Source organism: Canis lupus, chromosome 2, assembly GCF_003254725.2.
Source record: "Canis lupus dingo isolate Sandy chromosome 2, ASM325472v2, whole genome shotgun sequence".
Lineage (NCBI taxonomy): Eukaryota > Metazoa > Chordata > Mammalia > Carnivora > Canidae > Canis > Canis lupus.
In genome coordinates, this window is record NC_064244.1 from 66,018,817 (window position 1) to 66,038,867 (window position 20,051).

General features: G+C 36.3%; 1 protein-coding gene across 3 annotated transcripts in view; it reads left to right on the forward strand.

The window, feature by feature from the left end:
• The window catches only part of ITFG1 (integrin alpha FG-GAP repeat containing 1), a 291,396-nt gene that overhangs the window by 16,878 nt on the left and 254,467 nt on the right, over positions 1-20,051 (forward strand). The window lies entirely within an intron of this gene.

A 20,051-nucleotide genomic window follows, 5' to 3' on the forward strand; every position in this document is an offset into this window, starting at 1 on the left:
GTAAAAACCCAATGGCACCAAACATAGATATACTACACTATTTCCAATATTTCTGTTTCTTTATACCTATGTCTCTTAAGATGAAGGTTGACTGCAAAAGGGAACATTTTGATCCACAGTGAGATATTCTGAATTCAGATGTGGTAGAGTAGGATTGTGAGAGTGTGAGAGTAATGACAGTTTTGTTTTAACGACTTTGCCTCTTCCATTCCCTGACTGTTGTCAATAATCTGTTAACTGTTGAGAGAGGGCCCTGCGAGAATAAAGCAAAAAGCATCCATAACAAACACCCTATCCCAATAAGCAGACCTTTCAGCTTTTCTTAGTACTCTATCCCTAGGAAACAACATTAACTGGAAAGAAGGCACCTTTCATCCCAATGTAGTTTTGGATGATGACAATGATTGTTATATATGGGACTAGAATGTTCTCTAGGACTACCAAACCTACAAATAAAACTTTTACATAATTTCCTTCATATTCAATATGTATTTTTCTGTCGTATAGCTGAAAACTATTTTATCACATCATACCAAAAAAATTCCATTTCAAGTCAAGGATTTTATTATGTATTATGGAATATTTGTTTTCTTTCTCTTATTAGTAAAAAATAAATTTAGTGCTGGCTCCTAAGCCAGATGATTTTTTTATAGTATATGCCTTTCTCATTTATTACAGTCACAGGAAAAGTTTGTTCTGTGTAAAGAAATGTAAAACAAGTGTTCTCATTTTTATATACCCTTTAAAAAAATGTTTATACTCTATTTTTATTGAATTACTCCAAAAACCAGATAGCAGAAGTCAATATTCATGCACATTTAATGAAGAGCTATTATACTTTATCATATTTCTTGTATTATAAATTATTTTAGCTGTATTGCATTGCTATAAGTTAACTGATAAACAGCATGTTGCTTTACTACCTTCTTTTTATAACCTATTTTATAAAAATAAGTAAATCAATTTTATAAGAACTATGTTATTTTAATCTTGACTGCTTTTAGTAATCTATCCCACAATATATATTCTACACTTTTCTCAACAGTTTTTATACTATTCTTTGAAAGACACATTAATGCATATATTTGAATTGAGAAACTTAAACTTTGACAGAAAATGACATTCATTTGGAAATTGGTTTGACAAAAAGAACTGGCTTTGCTAATTGGATTATATGGCAGACATTTTTCATACATTGAGTTAAATCAGCAGCTCTAATATTTTTTACTTTTATTTTTTAAAAATTTAAAGGTATGCAAAGGTACATAGAATGAGACATTTAAATTCCATATAACGTACTTGTCCACTCTTACCAGTCTTATTTCTTTCACATCTTCCCCTCATTTTTCTCTTCTGGCCCACACCCAATATATTTTTAATCTATATTTCAATACGTGTTTCTAAAATACTTCTAATAAAGATTTTAAAAATACATAACCATGATATATTTATCATGGTGTATTTATCATACATATATTAGATACATTTATCTAAATATCTAAGAATCATTTCCAGGGAGATTTTAATTTAAATATATGAACAAGATTTCTTAGCATTTTTACCTATAAAGACGGAGGCCATGAATAGACTTTTTGCTGAATCCTGTCTCATTCTGGCAATGTCATGATGTTAGGAGGAAAAATAATATATTTTAAAGCTCTGGTCATTACTTCAAAAAATGCATTTCAATAAAATTTAAATTCCATTTTAATAAATTATCAAACTATGTGTTTTCATCAGTTGTACACTAAGAGTTAAAATAATGCAACTTCAGGCCTGGGTGGCTTAGTGGTTGAGCGCAGACCTGGGGTCATGGGATTGAGTTCTGCATCCGGCTCCTTGTGAGGAGCCTGATTCTCCTTCTGCCTATGTCTCTGCCTCTCTGTTTCTCATGAATAAATGAAATCTTTAAAAATAATAATAAAATAAAATAATGCAACCTCAAAGAGATTTCTTTTAATATTTGAATATATAAACAAAACCAACTTAAATGCTAAGTTTAATTTATGTATCAATTTGTAGACATACATTTCTTGGAGACATATGATAGTGACCACTACAACCACTAAACAAATTTCAGATGTAAAAACTTTTTTTTAATTTTTTTATTTATTTATGATAGTCACACAGAGAGAGAGAGAGGCAGAGACACAGGCTGAGGGAGAAGCAGGCTCCATGCACCGGGAGCCCGACGTGGGACTCGATCTGGGGTCTCCAGGATCGCGCTCTGGGCCAAAGGCAGGCGCTAAACCGCTGCACCACCCAGGAATCCCCATTTTTTTTTAATTTTATTTATTTATTCATGAGAGACACACAGACAGAGAGAGGTAAAGACACAGGCAGAGGGAGAAGCAGGCTCCAAGCAGGGAACCCGATGTGGGACTTGATCCCAGGTCTCCAGGATCACACCCTGGGCTGAAGGTGGCACTAAACCACTGAGCCACCCGGGCTGCCTCTTTTTTTTTTTTTTTTTTTTTAAGATTTTATTTATTTATTTATTCATGAGAGACACAGAGAGAGAGAGAGGCAGAGACACAGGCAGAGGGAGAAGCAGGCTCCAAGCAGGGAGCCCGGTAAAAACATTTTATATCAAGATAAAGTTCTGTAAGAAAAATGCAATAGAAGTACAAGGTGGGTAAAAAAGGGAAAGATGTTTAATTAGAGAAGACCTTATTCATGTGTATCTTTAAGTCTACTAGAGTTAATATACAGTGTTTTAGTAGTTTCAGGTGTACAATATAATCATTAGACAATTCTATACCTTACTCTGTGCTCATCAAGATAAGTGTAATCCCTTTAACCTACTTTACCCATCCCCTACCCACCTGCCCTCTGGTAATTGTCAGTTCTCCATACTTAAGAGTCTGGGTTTTTTTGGTTTATCACCTTTTTCTTTCCTTTGTTTTTTGATTTCTTTCTTACATTCCACATATGAATAAAGTCATGGTATTTGTCTTTCTCTGATTTATTTTGCTTAACGTTATACTTGATTCACCCATATTGATGCAATAGACAAGATTTCATTCTTTTTTTAAAGCTGAATAAACAGGTCTCACATTTAGGCCCTCAATCCATTTAAGATTATTTTTGTGTATGATGTAAGTGGTACAGTTTCATTTTTTTGCATGTAATTATCAGTTTTCCCAGAACCATTTGTTGAAGAGACTGTCTTTTTTCCATTCGATATTATTTCCTGCACTGTCAAGGATCAATTGACCCTTTAATCATGGGCTTATTTCTAGACTTTCTATTCTGTTCTATTGATCTATGTGTCTATTTTAGTGCCACTATCATACTGTTTTGATTACTACAACTTTCTGGTATAATCTGAAATCTAGAATTGTGCTGCCTCCAGCTTTGTTTTTCTTTTTCAAGATTATTTTGGCTATTTGTGGTTTTTTGTGGTTCCATACAAATTTTAGGATTGTTCTAGTTTGTGAAAAATACTGTTGGTATTTTGATAGGAATTGCATTAAATGTGTAGATTGGTCTGGGTAATATAGACATTATAAGAATATTGGTTCTTCTTATCCATGAACCTGGGCTATCTTCCCATTTGTGTTGTCTTTAATTTCTTTCTTTCATCAGTGTTTAATAGTTTTCAGAGTACAGATCTTTCACCTCCTTGGTTGAGTTTAGTCCTAGGTATTTTTATTATTTTTGGTGCAATAGTAATTTGGATTGTTTTCCTAATTTCTCTTTATTAGTATATAGAAATGCAACAGATTTCTGTACATTACATTCTGTACATGCTGTATTTTGTATCCTACAACTTTACTGAATTTAATTGTCAGTTCTAGTAATTTTTGCTGGGGTCTAGGGTTTCTGTATATGGTATGTCATTTGCAAATAGTGAAAATTTTACTTTTTCCCTATGAGTTTGGATGCCCTTTATTCCTTTCTTTTTTTTTATTTTATTGGAGTTCAGTTCGCCAACATATAGCATATCACCCAGTGCTCATTCTGTCAAGTGCCCCCCTCAGTGCCCATCACCCAGTCACCCGAACCCCCCGCCCACCTCCCTTTCCACTAACCCTTGTTCGTTTCTCAGAGTTAGGAGTCTCTCATGTTCAGTCATCCTCACTGGTATTTTCACTCATTTTCTCTCCTTTCCTCTTTATTTCCTTTTACTATTTTTTATATTCCCCAAATGAATGAGACCACGTAATGTTTGTCCTTATCTGATTGACTTATTTCACTCAGCACCTAATACCCTCCAGTTCCATCCACGTCAAAGCAAATGGTGGATATTTGTTGTTTATAATGGCTGAGTAATATTCCATTGTGTACATATGCCACATCTTCTTTATCCATTCATCTTTCAGTGGACTCTGAGTCTCCTACCACAGTTTGGCTATTGTGGACATTACTGCTATAAACATTGGGGTGCAGGTGTTCTGGGGTTTCACTGCAACTGTATCTTTGGGGTAAATCCCGAGGAGTGCAATGCTGGGTTGTAGGGCAGTTCTATTTTTAACTCTTTGAGGAACCTCCATACAGTTTTCCAGAGTGGCTGTACCAGTTGACATTTCCAACAATGCAAAAGAGTTCCCCTTTGTCCACATCCTCTCCAACATTTGTTGTTTCCTGTCTTATTTTTTAATTTTCACCATTCTCACTGGTGTGATGTGGTATCTCATTGTGGTTTTGATTTGTGTTTCCCTGATGGCAAGTGATGCAGAACATTTACTCATGTGCTTGTTGGCCATGTGTATGTCTTCCTCTGTGAAATTTCTGTTCATGTCTTCTGCCCATTTCATGACTGGATTGTTTGTTTCTTGGGTGTTGAGTTTAATAAGTTCTTTATAGATCTTGGATACTAGCCCTTTATCTGATATGTCATTTGCAAATGTCTTCTCCCATTCTGTAAGTTGTCTTTTAGTTTTGTTGACTGTTTCTTTTGCTATGCAGAAGCTTTTTATCTTGATTAACTCCCAATAATTCATTTTTGCTTTTGTTTCCCTTGCCTTCATAGATGTATCTTGCAAGAAGTTGCTGTGGCCAAGTGCAAAAAGGGTGTTGCCTGTGTTTTCCTCTAGGATTTTGATGGATTCTTGTCTCACATTTAGATGTTTCATCCATTTTGAGTTTATCTTTGTGTATGGTGTAAGAGAATGGTCCAGTTTCATTCTTCTGCACGTGGTTGTCCAATTTTCCCAGCACCATTTATTGAGGAGACTGTCCTTTTTCCAGTGTATAGTCTTTCCTGCTTTGTCAAATATTAGTTGACCATAGAGTCGAGGGGCCATTTCTGGGTTCTCTATTCTGTTCCATTGATCTATGTGTCTGTTTTTGTGCCAGTACCACACTGTCTTGATGATCACAGCTTTGTAGTACAACCTGAAATCTGGCATTGTGATGCCCCCAGCTCTGGTTTTCTTTTTTAACATTCCCCTGGCTATTTGGGGTCTTTTCTGATTCCACACAAATCTTAAGATGATTTGTTCCAACTCTCTGAAGAAAGTCCACATGGTATTTTGATAGGGATTGCATTAAATGTAAATTGCCCTGGGTAGCATAAACATTTTCACAATACTAATTCTTCCAATCCATGAGCATTGAATATTTTCCCATCTCTTTGCCTCTTCCTCAATTTCTTTCAGAAGTGTTCTGTAGTTTTTAGGGTATAGATCCTTTACCTCTTTTGGTTAGGTTTATTCCTAGGTATCTTATGCTTTTGGGTGCAATTGTAAATGGGATTGACTCCTTAATTTCTCTTTCTTCAGTCTCATTGTTAGTGTATAGAAATGCCACTGATTTCTGGGCATTGATTTTGTATCCTGCCACACTGCCGAATTGCTGTATGAGTTCTGGCAATCTTGGGGTGGAGTCTTTTGGGTTTTCTATGTACAGTATCATGTCATCTGTGAAGAGGAGAGTTTGACTTCTTCTTTGCCAATTTGAATGCCTTTTATTTCTTTATGTTGCCTGATTGCTGAGTCTGGGACATCTAGTACTATGTTGAATAGCAGTGGTGAGAGGGACATCCCTGTCATGTTCTGACCTTAGGAGAAAGGCTCCCAGTGTTTCCCCATTGAGAATGATATTTGCTGTGGGCTTTTCGCACGCCGCTTTTAAGATGCTGAGAATGTTCCCTCTATCCCTACACTCTGAAGAGTTTTGATCAGGAATGGATGCTGTATTTTGTCAAATGTTTTCTCTGCATCTATTGAGAGGGTCATATGGTTCTTGTTTTTTCTCTTGTTGATATGATCTATCACATTGATTGTGTTACAAGTGTTGAACCAGCCTTGCACCCCAGGGATAAATCCCACTTGGTCATGGTGAATAATCTTCTTAATGTACTGTTGGATCCTATTGGCTAGTATCTTGTTGAGAATTTTTGCATCTGTGTTCATCAGGGATATTGGTCTATAATTCTCCTTTTTGGTGGGGTCTTTGTCTGGTTCTGGAATTAAGGTGACACTGGCCTCATAGAACGAGTTTGGAATTATTCCATCTCTTTCTATCTTTCTGAACAGTTTTAGTAGAATAGGTATTGTTTCTTCTATAAACGTTTGATAGAATTCACCTGGGAAGCCATCTGGCCCTGGACTTTTGTGTCTTGGGAGGTTTTTGATGACTGCTTCAATTTCCTCCCTGCTTATTGGCCTGTTCAGGTTTCTGTTTCTTCCTGTTCCAGTTTTGGTAGTTTGGAATACCTTCCAGACATGCATCCATTTCTTCTAGATTGCCCAATTTATTGGCATATAGCTGCTCATAATACATTTTTAAAATCATTTGTATTTCCTTGGTATTGGTTGTGATCTCTCCTTTTTCATTCATAATTTTATTAATTTGAGTCTTTTTTGTTTTATTAATTTGAGTCTTTTTTCTTTTGTTTTTTCTTTTGTTTTAATAAACAATGGTTTATCTATCTTATTAATTCTTTCAAAGAACCAACTCCTGGTTTTTTTATCTGTTCCACAGTTCTTCTGGTCTCTATTTCATTGAGTTCTGCTTGAATCTTTATTAACTCTCTTCTTCTGATGGGTGTACGTTTTATTTGCTGTTCTTTCTCCAGTTCCTTTAGGTGAAAGGTTAGGTTTTGTATTTGAGTTCTTTCCAGTTTTTTGATGGATGCTTGTATTGTGATGTATTTCCCCCTCAGGCCTGTTTTTGCTGTATCCCAAAGATTTTAAATGGTTGTATCTTCATTCTCCATGAATCTTTAGTTTCCATGAATCTCTTGAATTGTTCTTTAATTTCCTGTTTGACCCTTTCATCTTTTAGCTGGATGGTCTTTAACCTCCACGTGTTTGAGTTTCTTCAAATTTCTTCTTGGGATTGAGTTCTAGTTTCAAAGCATTATGGTCTAAAAATATGCAGAGGATGATCCCAATCTTTTGGGATCTGTTAAGACCTGATTTGTGACCCAGTATGTGGTCTATTCTGGAGAAAGTTCCATGTGCACTTGAAAAGAATGTGTATTTAGTTGCATTTGGATGTAAAGTTCTGTAAATATTTGTGAAATCCACCTGGTCCAGTGTATCATTTAAAGCTCTTGTTTCTTTGGAGATGTTGTGCTTAGAAGATCTGTGATTTACAGAAAGCGCTGTGTTAAAGTCTCCCAGTATTAGGGTATTATTATATAAGTATGTCTTAACTTTGGTTATTAATTGATTGATATACTTGGCAGCTCTCACATTAGGGGCATAAATATTCATGATTGTTAGGTCCTTTTTTTGGATAGACCCTTTTACGTATGATATAGTGTCCCTCTTCATCTCTTACTACAGTCTTTGGGATAAAGTTTAATTTATCTGGTATGATGATTGCTACTCCTGCTTCTTTTGAGGACCATTTGAATGGTAAATGGTTCTCCAACTGGATGCCCTTTTTTCCTATATGTGGTTTGATTGCTGTGGTGAAGACATCTAGTAGAATTTTAAATAAAGTGGTGAGAGTAGACATCCTTGTCTTATTCCTGACCACAAGGAAAAAGCTTTTTCTTTTTACCATTGAATATGATGTTTGCTGTGGGTTTTTCATATATGGCCTTTATTATGTTAAGCTATGTTTCCTCTAAACCTCCTTTGTTGAGGGATTTTATCATGAAGGAATGTTGTACATTGTCAAATGCTTTCTCTTCATTTATTGAAATGATCGTATGGTTTTTATCCTTTCTCTTTTTTTGTTTTAAGGTTTTATTTATTTGAGAGAGAGACAGCATAAGTAGGAGGAGGAGTAGCGGGAGAAGGAGAAGGACAAACAGACTCCCCACTCTAAGTCTGGAGCCCTACTAAGAGCTTGATCCCAGAACCCTGAGATCATGACCTGAGTTGCAAGTCAGATATATAACTGACTGAACCACTCAGGCACCTCTATCCTTTCTCTTATTAATACAACGTATCACTTTGATTTATGAATATTGAACCACCCTTGCATCCCAGGAAAAATCACAGTTGATTGTGGTGAATGATTTTTTTAATATGTTCTTTGATTCAGTGTGCTACTATTTTGTTGAGGATTTTTGCATGTGTATTCAACAGAGATATTGGCCTGTAGTTCTTTCTCTTTTTTTACATTTTTATTTAAATTCCAGTTAATTTACATATTGTGTAATACTAGTTTCAGGTGTGCAGTATAGTGATACAGCATTTCCATACATCACCTAGTGCTCATCACAACTGTACTCCTTATTTGCTATTTAGCCCATCCCCTCAACCACATACCTCTTGGTAACCATCAGTTTTTTGTTTTTTTTTTTTTTTTTTAGGTTTTATTTATTTATTCATGAGAGACACACAGAGAAAGGCAGAGACATAGGCGGAAGGAGAAGCAGGCTCCCTTTGGGGAGCCCAATAAGGGACTTGATCCCAGGACCCTGGGATCTCGCCCTGAGCCAAAGGCAGATGCTCAACCACTGAGCCACCCAGGCATCCCTCAGTTTGTTTTCTATACTTAAGAGTCTGTTTCTTGGTTTGCCTCTTTTTTTCCCCTTTGCTGATTTGTTTTGTTTCTTAAATGCCACTTATGATTGAAATCATAATGGTATTTGTGTTTTCTCTCGTCTTCTCTCCATGTTGTTGCAAATGGCAAGATTTCATTCTTCTTTATAGAGGAGAGACATTCCATTGTATATATTTACCATATATTCTTTATCCATTAATCATCAATCGGCATTTGGGTTGGTTCCATAATTTGCTATTGTAGGTAATGCTGCTATAAACATCAGAGTGTGTGTATCCCTTTGAATTTATATTTTTGTATACTTTGGGTAAATATTTAGTTGCGTAATTGCTGGATCATAGAATGCTTCTATTTTTAACTTTATGAGGATCTTCCACAATGGCTGCACCAGGTTTCACTCCCACCAACAATGCAAGAGGGTTCTTCTTTTTCCGCATCTTTGCCAACACCTGTTGTTTTTTGTGTTGTCGATTTTCGCCATTCTGACACGTAGGAGATGATATCTTATTGTGGCTTTTATTTGTGTTTCCCTGCTGATGATCAGTGATGTGGAGCACCTTTTCCTTGTATCTGTTGGCCATCTGTATGTCTTTGGAAATATGTATATTCATGTCTTCTGGCCTTTTTTAATTATTCATTTTGGGGTGTGGAGTTGTATAACTTCTTTATATATTTTTGGATACTAACCCTTTATAGAATTGTCATTTGCAAGTATCGTCTCCCATTCAGTAGGTTGTCTTTCAGTTTTGCTGATTGTTTCCTTTGCTGGCAGAGGCTTTTTATTTTAATATAGTCCCAATAGCTTATTTTTGTTTTTGTTTCCCTTGCATCAAGAAACATCAAGAAAAATATTGCTATACCTGATGTCAAAGAAATTACTTCCTGTGCTTTCTTCTAAGATTTTTATGATTTCAGGTCTTACATTTAGGTCCCTAATCCAGTTTGAGTTTATTTTTGTGTAAGAAAGTGATCCAGTTTCATTCTTTTGCATGTTGTTGTCCAGTTTTCCCAACATCATTTGTTGAAGAAACTGTCTTTTCCCCATTGTATTTTCTTTCCTGTTTTGTTGAAGGTTAATTGACCATACAGTTGTGCACTCATTTCTATGTTTTCTATTCTGTTCTACTGATCTATGTGTCTGTTTTTGTGCCAGTAGCTACTATTTTGATCGCTACAGCTTTGTAATATAACTTGAAGTTCGGAATTGTGATGCTTCTAGCATTGTTTTTCTTTTCAAGGTTGCTTTGGCTAATTCATTGTCTTGTGTGTTTCCATCCAAATTTTAAGATTGTTCTACCTCTGTGAAAACTGTTGGTGTTTTGATAGGGATTGCATTAAATGTGTAGATTGCTTTGAGTAGTGTAGATATTTTAACAGTATTAGTGTTTCTGATTTCATGAGCATAGAATGTCTTTCCATTTCTTTGTGTTACCTTCAGTTTCTTTCATACATGTTTAACAGTCTTCAGAATATAGGTCTTTCACCTCTTTGGTACATTAGCTTTGTATCCTGCAACTTTACAATTGTGATGAGCCCTAGGTGATGTATGGAAGTGCTGTATCACTATATTGAATTTGTTTATCAGTTCTAGCAGTTTTTTGGTGGGGTTTTTCAGGTTTTCTATACATATATAGATAGTGTCATGTCATCCACAAATAGTGAACGTTTTACTTTTTCTTTGCTGATTTGGATGTCTTCTATTTCTTTTTGTTGTTTGATTGCTGTGGCTAGGATTTCCAGTACTATGTTGAATAAAAGTGATGAGAGTGGACATCCATGTGTTGTTCCTGACTACAGAGGAAAAGCTCTCAGTTTTTCTCTATTTAAGATGATAGTAGCTGTGGTTTTTCATATTAAGCCTTTATTATGTTGAGATATGTTCCCCGTAAACCTACCTTGTCCACAATTGTAATCATGAATGAATGTTGTGCTTTGTCAAATGCTCTTTCTACATCTATTGAAATAATCATATGGTTTTATCCTTTCTTTTATCGATATAATGTATCATGTTGATTGATTTTATAGATATTGAACCACACTTGCAACCCAAGAATAAATCTTACATGATTGGGGACGTGTGGGTGGCTCAGTGGTTGAGCGTCTGCCTTTGGCTCAGGGCGTGATCCCTGTCCTGGGATCGAGTCCCACATCGGGCTCCCTGTGAGGAGCCTGCTTTGCTTCTCCCTCTGTCTATGTCTCTGCCTCTCTCTCTCTGTCTCTCATGAATAAATTAAATCTTTTAAAAAAAAATCTTATATGATCATGGTGAATGATTTCTTTCCATGTACTGTTGTACTCAGTTTGTATTTTATTGAGAATTTTGGCATCTATGTTCATCAGGAATATTGGCCTCTAGTTATCTTTACTAGTGGTATCTTTTTTATTTTTTATTTATTTTTACTAGTGGTATCTTTATGGGGTTTTGGTATCAGGGTAATGCTGGGCTCATAGAATAAATTTTGAAGTTTTCTTTCCTGTTTATTTTTTTAATAGTTTGAGAAGAACAGGTATTACCTCTTTAAATGTCTGATAGATTTCATCTAAAGCCATCTGGTCCTAGACTTTTGTTTTTTGGGATTTGATTGAATTGAGTAGTGATTCCATTTCACTGCTTGTAATCTATCTGTTGAAATTTTCTATTTCTTCCTTATTTGGTTTTAGGAGGTTGTAGGTTTCTAGAAATTTATCCACTCCTTCTAGTATGTCCAATTTGTTGGTATATAATTATTCATTGGGATGCCTGGGTGGCTCAGCGGTTGAGTGTCTATGTTCTATTGTTTTTTTTTAGTTTTTATTTTGTTTATTTCTGGTCTAATCTTTATTACATTCTTTCTGCTACTGGTTTGGGGTTTTGTTTGTTCTTTTCTGAGTTCCTTTAGGTGTAAGGTTAGGTTGTAGATTTTTCTTGCTCTTGAGGTAGGTCCATTTTGCTATAAACTTATTCTTAGAGAATCTTTGCTGTATCATGCAGATTTTGGAGCATTGTGTTTTCATTGTCATTTGTCTCTATGTATTTGGGGGGTGAGGGGAAGGAACAGAGGGAGAGGAGAGGGAGAATCTTAAGCAGGCTCCACACCCAGCATGGAGCCCAATACTGGGCTCAATCTCATAACCCTAAGATCATGACCTGAGCTGAAATCAACTCAAGTATTCTGCCTCCATGTATTTTTTTATTTTCTCTTTGATTTTTTGGTTGACCAATCCATTATTAGAAGCATGTTATTTAACCTTCATGTATTTGTGCTCTTTCCATATTTTTCTCTTGTGGTTGATTTCTGATTTCATAGTGTTGTGGTCAGAAAAGATCCATGGTATGACTTCTATCTTTTTCAATTTGTTAAGACTTGTTTTGTAACCTAATGTGTGATTTATTCTGGAAATGACCCATGTGCACTTGAAAACAAAATGTATTCTATTGTTTTAGGTTGGAATTTTTGAATATATCTAGTAAATCCATGTGGTCCAATGTGTCATTCAAAGCCACTGTTTCCTTGTTGATTTTCTCCTTGGGTGATCTGTCCATGATGTAAGTGGGATGTTAAAGTCCAATACTACTATTATATTACTATCACTTAGTCCCTTTATGTTTGTTATTAACTTTTTTATATACTTGGGTGCCCCTATGTCAGGTGCATAAATATTTACAATTACTATATTACCTTGTTGGATTGATTCTTTTATGATTATATGGTGTCTTTCTCTTGTTTCAGTCTTTGTTTTAAACTTTATTTTGTTTGCTGTAAGTATTGCTATCCTGGCTTTCTTTTTGCTTCCATATGCTTCATAAATGCTTCACCATCCCTTCACTTTCAGTTTGCATGAATCTTTAGGTCTTAAATCAGTCTCTTGTAGGCAGCAATGCGCCTTGCATTTTATGCATTCTGTCACCCTATGTCTTTTGATTGGAACATTTAGTCCACTTATTTCCAAAGTAATTATTGATAGTTATGTACGTAGTTGCCATTTTATTACTTGTTTTAGTTGTTTGTTTGTAGTCCGTTCTTCTCTTGCTCTCTTTTCTCATGGTTTGTTGTCATTCTTGAGTGATATATTTAGATTCCTTTCCCTTTATTTTTTTTTTATATCTGCTACTGGTTTTTGGTTGCGGTTACCATTTGATTTGTATGTAACTTCTTCTGCGTAGAGTAGTCTATGTTAAGTTGATGATCACTTAAGTTTGAACCCTTTCTTTGCTACTCTCCTCCACCTCCCCAGATATATAGTGTTATACTTTACATCCTTTTATTTTGTGAATCCCTTGACTGATTTTTACAATATACTTATTTTTCTGCTCTCAGGCTTCCTACTTTTCATGCTATCCTTATGTTCTGCCATTTTCACACAGAGTCTCCTTTAAGATTTATTATGGGACTTCTTTAGTGGTCATGAATTCCTTTAACTTTTATTTGTCTCAGAACTCTTTATATTCTCTTTATATTCTCCTTCTATTCTAAATGATAGCCTTGCTGAATATTCTTTCATTCAGCGCTTTGACTATATCATGCCACTCAATCTGGCCTCCAGAGTTCCTGTTGAAAATCAGCTGATAGCCTTTTGGGGTTTCCTTTGTTTGTAACTGTTTTCTCTTTCTGCTTTTAAAATTCTCCCTCTGTCACTACTTTTTGCCATTTTAATATTATGTATCTTGATGTGGACCTCCTTGGGTTGATTTTGTTGGGAGATCTCTGCCATCTCCTAGGTCTGGATATGTTTCCTTCCTTATGTTCAGGAAGTTTTCAGCTATTATTTATGAAAATAAAACTTCTGCCCTCTTTTCTTTCTCTTCTCCTTCTGAGATTGCTATAATGAAAATGTTAGTAAATTTGATGTTGTTGCTGAGTTCCAAAAGTCTATTCTCATTTTGTATTTTTTTCTTTCTCTCCTGTTCATCTTGATTCCTTTTCATTACTGGGTCCTCAAGTTGCTAATCCATTCTTCTGCTTCCTCTAGTCAACTATTGATTCCTTCTAGTATATATTTAATTTCAGTTGCTGATTCTTCATCTCTGATTGATTCCTGTGTATAATTTCTGTCTCATTGTTAAGGGTCTCACCAAAGTCCTCAACTCTTTCTCAAACCCAGTGAGTATCTTTATGATCATTAGTTTAAATTCACTATTGGGCATATTATTTATCTTTGTTTTGTTTTTGTCTCTTGCTGTGATTTGCCCTGGTCTTTCATTCAGGATATATTCCTCTGTCTCCTCATTCTAACTCTTTGGTCTGTTTCTGTGTACTAACAAAGTAGCTACATCTCCTGCGCTTGAAAATTATGGCTTTTTGAAGAAAAGGTCATGTAGTGCCCTGCAGTGCAGTGTTACCTGTTTACCAGAACCTGGCATTTAAGGACTATCTCCTATGTGTATTGCCTGTGCCCTACTTTTGTGGCTGAGCTGCTTTTGCCTTCAGTCCAGTCATCCTCAATGGCTCTCTTTGCCTGTTGTGGGCTTTATTTGGTCCCTGTCTCGCTAGTAGGCCAGTCTGAGGCCACATTGGGCTTGAGTTGAGACAGACCAGGTGTTTGTCAGAGATGCAGTAGCACCAAACTGCAGAGTACCCTGTGTCATCCTCTGAGAAGCTTTGATTGGTGGATGCAGTCTGTAGTCAGACCAGCTATCTGCTCCTAGCCCACTGCTGTGTCCATGGTCTGACTAGTGTATGTGGTTATCTTTCCCTCTCTTTGAGGCAGGAGTTACTTTGTGGTTGTTCTGGGACTTGTTGGGGCTGCTTGCATACTGCCAGGCTTTTGGCACTGTTTTGAATGTGCTCTAGCCAAGAGCATATTTGAGGCTGTGGATCCACATAGTTTGTCAAATCAGACCTGCAGTTTTTGCAAGGTTTGCAAACATGTCTTTGCAGGAGGGAAGCTGCAGTCACCATTACTAAGGCCAGCTGGTTTGGAGGGAATAGGTCCACAAAGTATGTGGGTTTCAGTGCACAGCATTAGCAAGGTTTGTGTGGGTCCTCTGGGGGAAGGGTTTTGCTGGGGCAGGACTTGCAATATAAGCAAGTAAGCTTGGGAGTGTTGGCACTGCACTGCTTCCCGCAGATGGACATGTATGTATGCTGGGAGGCTGGCGTGGGGAGTACCACCTGCCAACCTCTTTGTTCCTAAAAAAGTCTCCCATGGAAGCCTGCCCCTCCAGCACACGCTCTGAGAAGTATGACCCTGGCACTTTTCAAACTGCTGCTTCTATGCTGTATCTCTTCAAGCTGTTTATTGTGCTCTTTCAGGACAGTGACTCCATGTTCTCTCACCTTATGGTTCCTCCAGAGTGTGGAGCCCAGTGATTTTTAAAGTTTCAAGTTTTAAGTCCTGCCGGTTGTAAGAACTCCTGAAATTTGGTCCTTTTGTTTTTCAAAGCCCAATGTTAGGGGGATTTGTCTCCCTGTGAGGTTGCCTGTAGTGAGAGTCTGTTTCTCTCCCTATAGTATCCCTCCCTCCTGCCTGCTGGTCTGTTTAGCTCCCCACCTTTTAGCTCCCCACTTTGTCTTGCCCTTCCTATCCTCTTAGATGTGACCTGTTCTCTATATTTAGTTTGGGAATTGGTTCTCCCAATCTTTGGGTCTTTTTCCAGGTTATTTAATTACACTGTGAGTGTTATCTAGTTGTATATATAGGATGAGATGAGCTTAGGGGGTCCTCCTGTTCCCCCATCTTTTCCAGCAATCTTCTTGATGCAGTTTTTCTATGGAGAATAATGGGTAAAAATTCAACATGATATTTATATTCCACTGGATATACTTTTTAAAGAGTATTTTATTATAACATCTTAAGAATTCTGGTAGATTTGAAAATTACATATTTTGTAGCTGTTTAAACTGATGAAAATATTTAGATTACTACTTTTTTTTAGAAGTGAACTTACTGTGTTAAAGGATACATAGTTTTCAAAGATTCCTTTAGAGCCTATCTGAGCAAAAATGATTGAAGACCACTAGACTAAACTAGAGAGCTTGGAAAAGCATGCTATACCCATCTCCTGGTAATTGCTTTTATCTGTATATCTAAAATAATGATAATTTGGTAGACTGATCACTGAAAAGTGGGTGGATTCGCAGTCATTTCAAAGTCATTTGAGTCAAAAAGTCATTTCAAAGAGCAGTTACCATAAGCAGCTAAAAGCTACAGGTGACATTAATTACATTGAAATTCATTCTTTGATAAATGCTATTCTTTGAGATTAAGGGTAATAGTGCCCACAAATTAGAACACCTTGATATAATTATGTTTCCTGTAGGGTGGGGTGGTGGGTAGCTAATAATTGTAATGTTCTACAGAAGTCAAGAAATGTCAATGAATATACTCGAAACGGCTCAGAACTGCCCATTTTTTCATCTCTGCTGTTTCTTCCTTTGTAATCAGAACAGTTTGTATTTGTGACCATGGTCTTCAAATGGAGTTGAGCATATATATGAGAAGATTATAGTTTATATGAATACAGTTGCTTATAAAGATGGTGTCTGTTGCTTCTTAGCAAAAAACTGATTTGTACAGAGAACAAAGGTAAAGGTAGAAGGAGAAATGAATTTTATTTTCAACTCTAAATTTTTAGACAATTGAATTTTAGTATACAACTGCATATACATTTAGTTTTCAGCTATCTTAAAATGCATCACAAAAAGAAAGAATAGCTCTTCCCTTCTCCCTGTCCCCATAAGCTAGTAAAGTATAAGGATTAACTTACACCTGCCTTTTAAGAGAGATATTAACTGCCTTTTAAGAGATATTATTGTAAATTAACAGAGTATAGGTAACAAATATAAAAGTTAAAATACTGTGAAGACCTTGAATATTGATTTGAAGTGTTCTGGAAGGGAATATTATAATTAATATTTTGTTAGGAGTTGCAAACTCGAATGTCTAGATGAACCCAAAAAGAAATCAAAATGAGTGAAGCAATTTGGGAAGGTGGGGACATTGGCTGACCATAGGCAGTATAGCCCTTGTCTGGAAAGGGCCAGTTTGTTATCAGACCTGGTAATTTCAAGAGAAGCTGGAAATCAGATTTTTATGTAAAATCCGATTTTGTATTAAGTTTTACCAGTGAGGGGATCCCTGGGTGGCTCAGCGGTTTAGTGCCTGCCTTCGGCCCAGGGCTTGATCCAGGATCAAGTCCTACATCAGGCTCCCTGCATGGAGCCTGCTTCTCTCTCTGCCTGTGTCTCTACCTCTCTGTGTGTGCGTATCTCTCATGAGTAAATAAATAAAATCTTTAATAAATAAATGAATTTTACCAGTGAATTCAAAGTATTAAAAAAAAAATCTTCATGCTGAATTTGGCCCATAGTCTGCTACTTTATCATTTTTGTTTTATTGCTCTTTTAAATTCTTTATTTGAAGTGTACATTTTTGTCTAGGAGTTAGTTGAAGTTTTCCAAAACTTATTTCAAAGCAAATCTATAAAAAATTCTTTAAGGAATAAGATCAATAATTTCTCAGGCAGTAATTAAGGACAACCACATAACCTCATTGAGCTCAATTCTGTAGAAGCTTATATTTTTTAATTCACTTTTGACTTATAATTACAAATTTCTTGGGAACATTAGGAAGCTCTTCTGAAATGACTTTGGGTTAAACTTGTTGTAGAATCTCTCTAGCCTACATCTGATTATTTTGTTAGTAATTAAAAATAATTTAATGCTTAGAATTTAAAGAACCTATGAATAAATGGTCTAGCTTAAAAAGAAGTGAAGGGATCCCTGGGTGGCGCAGCAGTTTGGCGCCTGCCTTTGGCCCAGGGCACAATCCTGGAGACCCGGGATCGAGTCCCACGTCGGGCTCCCAGTGCATGGAGCCTGCTTCTCCCTCTGCCTGTGTCTCTGCCTCTCTCTCTCTCTGTGTGACTATCATAAAAAAGAAAAAAAAGAAAGAAAAAAGAAGTGAACCAGCCATTTTTAAATTGGACTTGATTGAAATTATTATAGGCATTTCTAACCTTGTGTAGTATGAAAGAATAACATGACATGAATGCTTGGCATTGAATTACCTTACACTAAATGCTGAATACAATTTCTCACTTTTATATCTTACTGCCATAACCTTATATTATGGAATTTTGATTAAAGTAATAAAATCAGGTTATTCGAGCATTTGCTTAATTTTGTTTTTACGGTCTTATTTTGGCAACAGATGAGGCCTATTGTATGCTAAAAAGTATGCATAAGGATTTTGGGAAGAAGTTAATGTTTGTAGAACATGGACCCCTGGTGGAGGGAAAATCCTCCTGCTGAATGCTTATTCTTTTTCCCAAGATTCACCTGCCTAGAGCATATTAGTCATTTGTTTCTCTCTGCTTTCCCGATACATCAAAACCAAGTCCAAATAAATCTTGTTTGCTACCCAGTCACTTAGATGCTATATTGATAATTCAGTTGGACTTATTAATTAACCTTAAAGTTCTCTTTGGAGATGGCATACCTAGGCTTCCATATTTCACTCGACCATACATAGTATTGCGGGGAAAAACATTGCATGTTCTCACTAGAGGTAGAGAAGAATAGGAAATGCTACTTGATACTATGACATAATCCAGCAAATATTTGCTGACTATAGACCATGATTCATTTCAGCCACTATTTGGGAGCCATGTCCTGGTTAGGCAATGTAAATAGATAAATACATGAATCGGGGTATCCAGAGGAGCTTACAGCTCTTTTTTTTTTCTCCAGGAAGTGGAGGTGGAGGAGGAGGACGAGGAAGAGAGAGAGAGAGAGAAAGAGAAAGAGAGAGAGAGAGAATGGGAGGAAGGGCAGATGGAGAAGCAGAAAGAGAATCCCACAACCCTGAGATCATGACCAGACTCAATATCAAGAGTCAGATGGTAAATCTATTAAGCCACCCAGAAGCCCCTCAGAGGAGCTTACATCTTAAAAACTGCTATTAGTAGAGAAAAGTATACTCAGATACCAGTAAGAAATGCAAAGCAGGGCCTTGATAAATGAGAATGACTTTGACACTGGAGTGTATTCTGATGAGGAATTGAGAAATTATTTTATTTAGGCTTGCTCTTTCTTCTATAGTTCATAATAGTTTACCAGAGTGACCTTCTTGGTTTTGATAATTGTACTATGGTTATATTAGATGTTCACATTAGAGGAAACTGAATGAGGCATATATGGTTGTTTTTTATAATGAAATAAAATTATATATAATTAACCATATAAAGTGTACAATTTAATGATATTTCATATATTCACAATGTTTTACAACCATCATGTACTTCAAGTAGCTTTTCATCATTCCTAAAGGGAACCCTGTACCTATTAAACAATCATTTTCCCTTTACCCCTACTCCCAGTCCTTGGCAACCACTAATCTGCTTTCTCTCTCTGTGGATTTTTCTATTGCTTATATTTCATCGAAATGAAATCATAGAGGATATGACCTTTAGTGTCTGGCTTCTTTCTTATAGCACAATGTTTTTTGGGGGTTTTTTAAATATTTTATTTATTTATTCACGAGAGAGAGGGAGAGAGAGAGGCAGAGACACAGGCAGAGGGAGAAGCAGGCTCCACGCGGGGAGTCCGACACCGGACTCCATCCTGGGTCTCCAGGATAACTCCCTGGGCTGAAGGCGACGCTAAACTGCCAGCCACCCAGGTTGCCCAGCACAATGTTTTAGTGTTCATCCATGTTACACCATGTATCAGTAATTTAGGTGGGTTTTTTTTTAGCTGTATAATATTTTTATTTTATGAATGGCATTTTGTTATTACATTCATCTGTTGGTGTACATTTGGGTCATTTCCAGTTTTGGGCTGTTGTGAGTAGTGCTGCTAAGAGTATTCATGTACAATTATTTGTTTGAATATGTGTTTTCAGTTGTTATGGGTATATACCTAAGTATAGAAATGCAGAGTCATGTGGTAATTTTATGTTTAATTTTTTGAAGAATTGCCAAACCGTTTTCTACAACCAGTGTACCATTTTATATTCCTACCAGCAGTGTACAAGATTTCCTATTTCTTTACCTCCTCCCCAACACTTACTATTTTTTGGCTTCTGATTTTTGCCATCCTAGTGGTTGTGAAATAGTTTCTCATCATGGTCTTCTATTACAATTCCTTCATGACTAAAAATAAATAAAAATAAAAATTCCTTTATGACTAAAATGTGACCATCTTTTGATGTGCTTA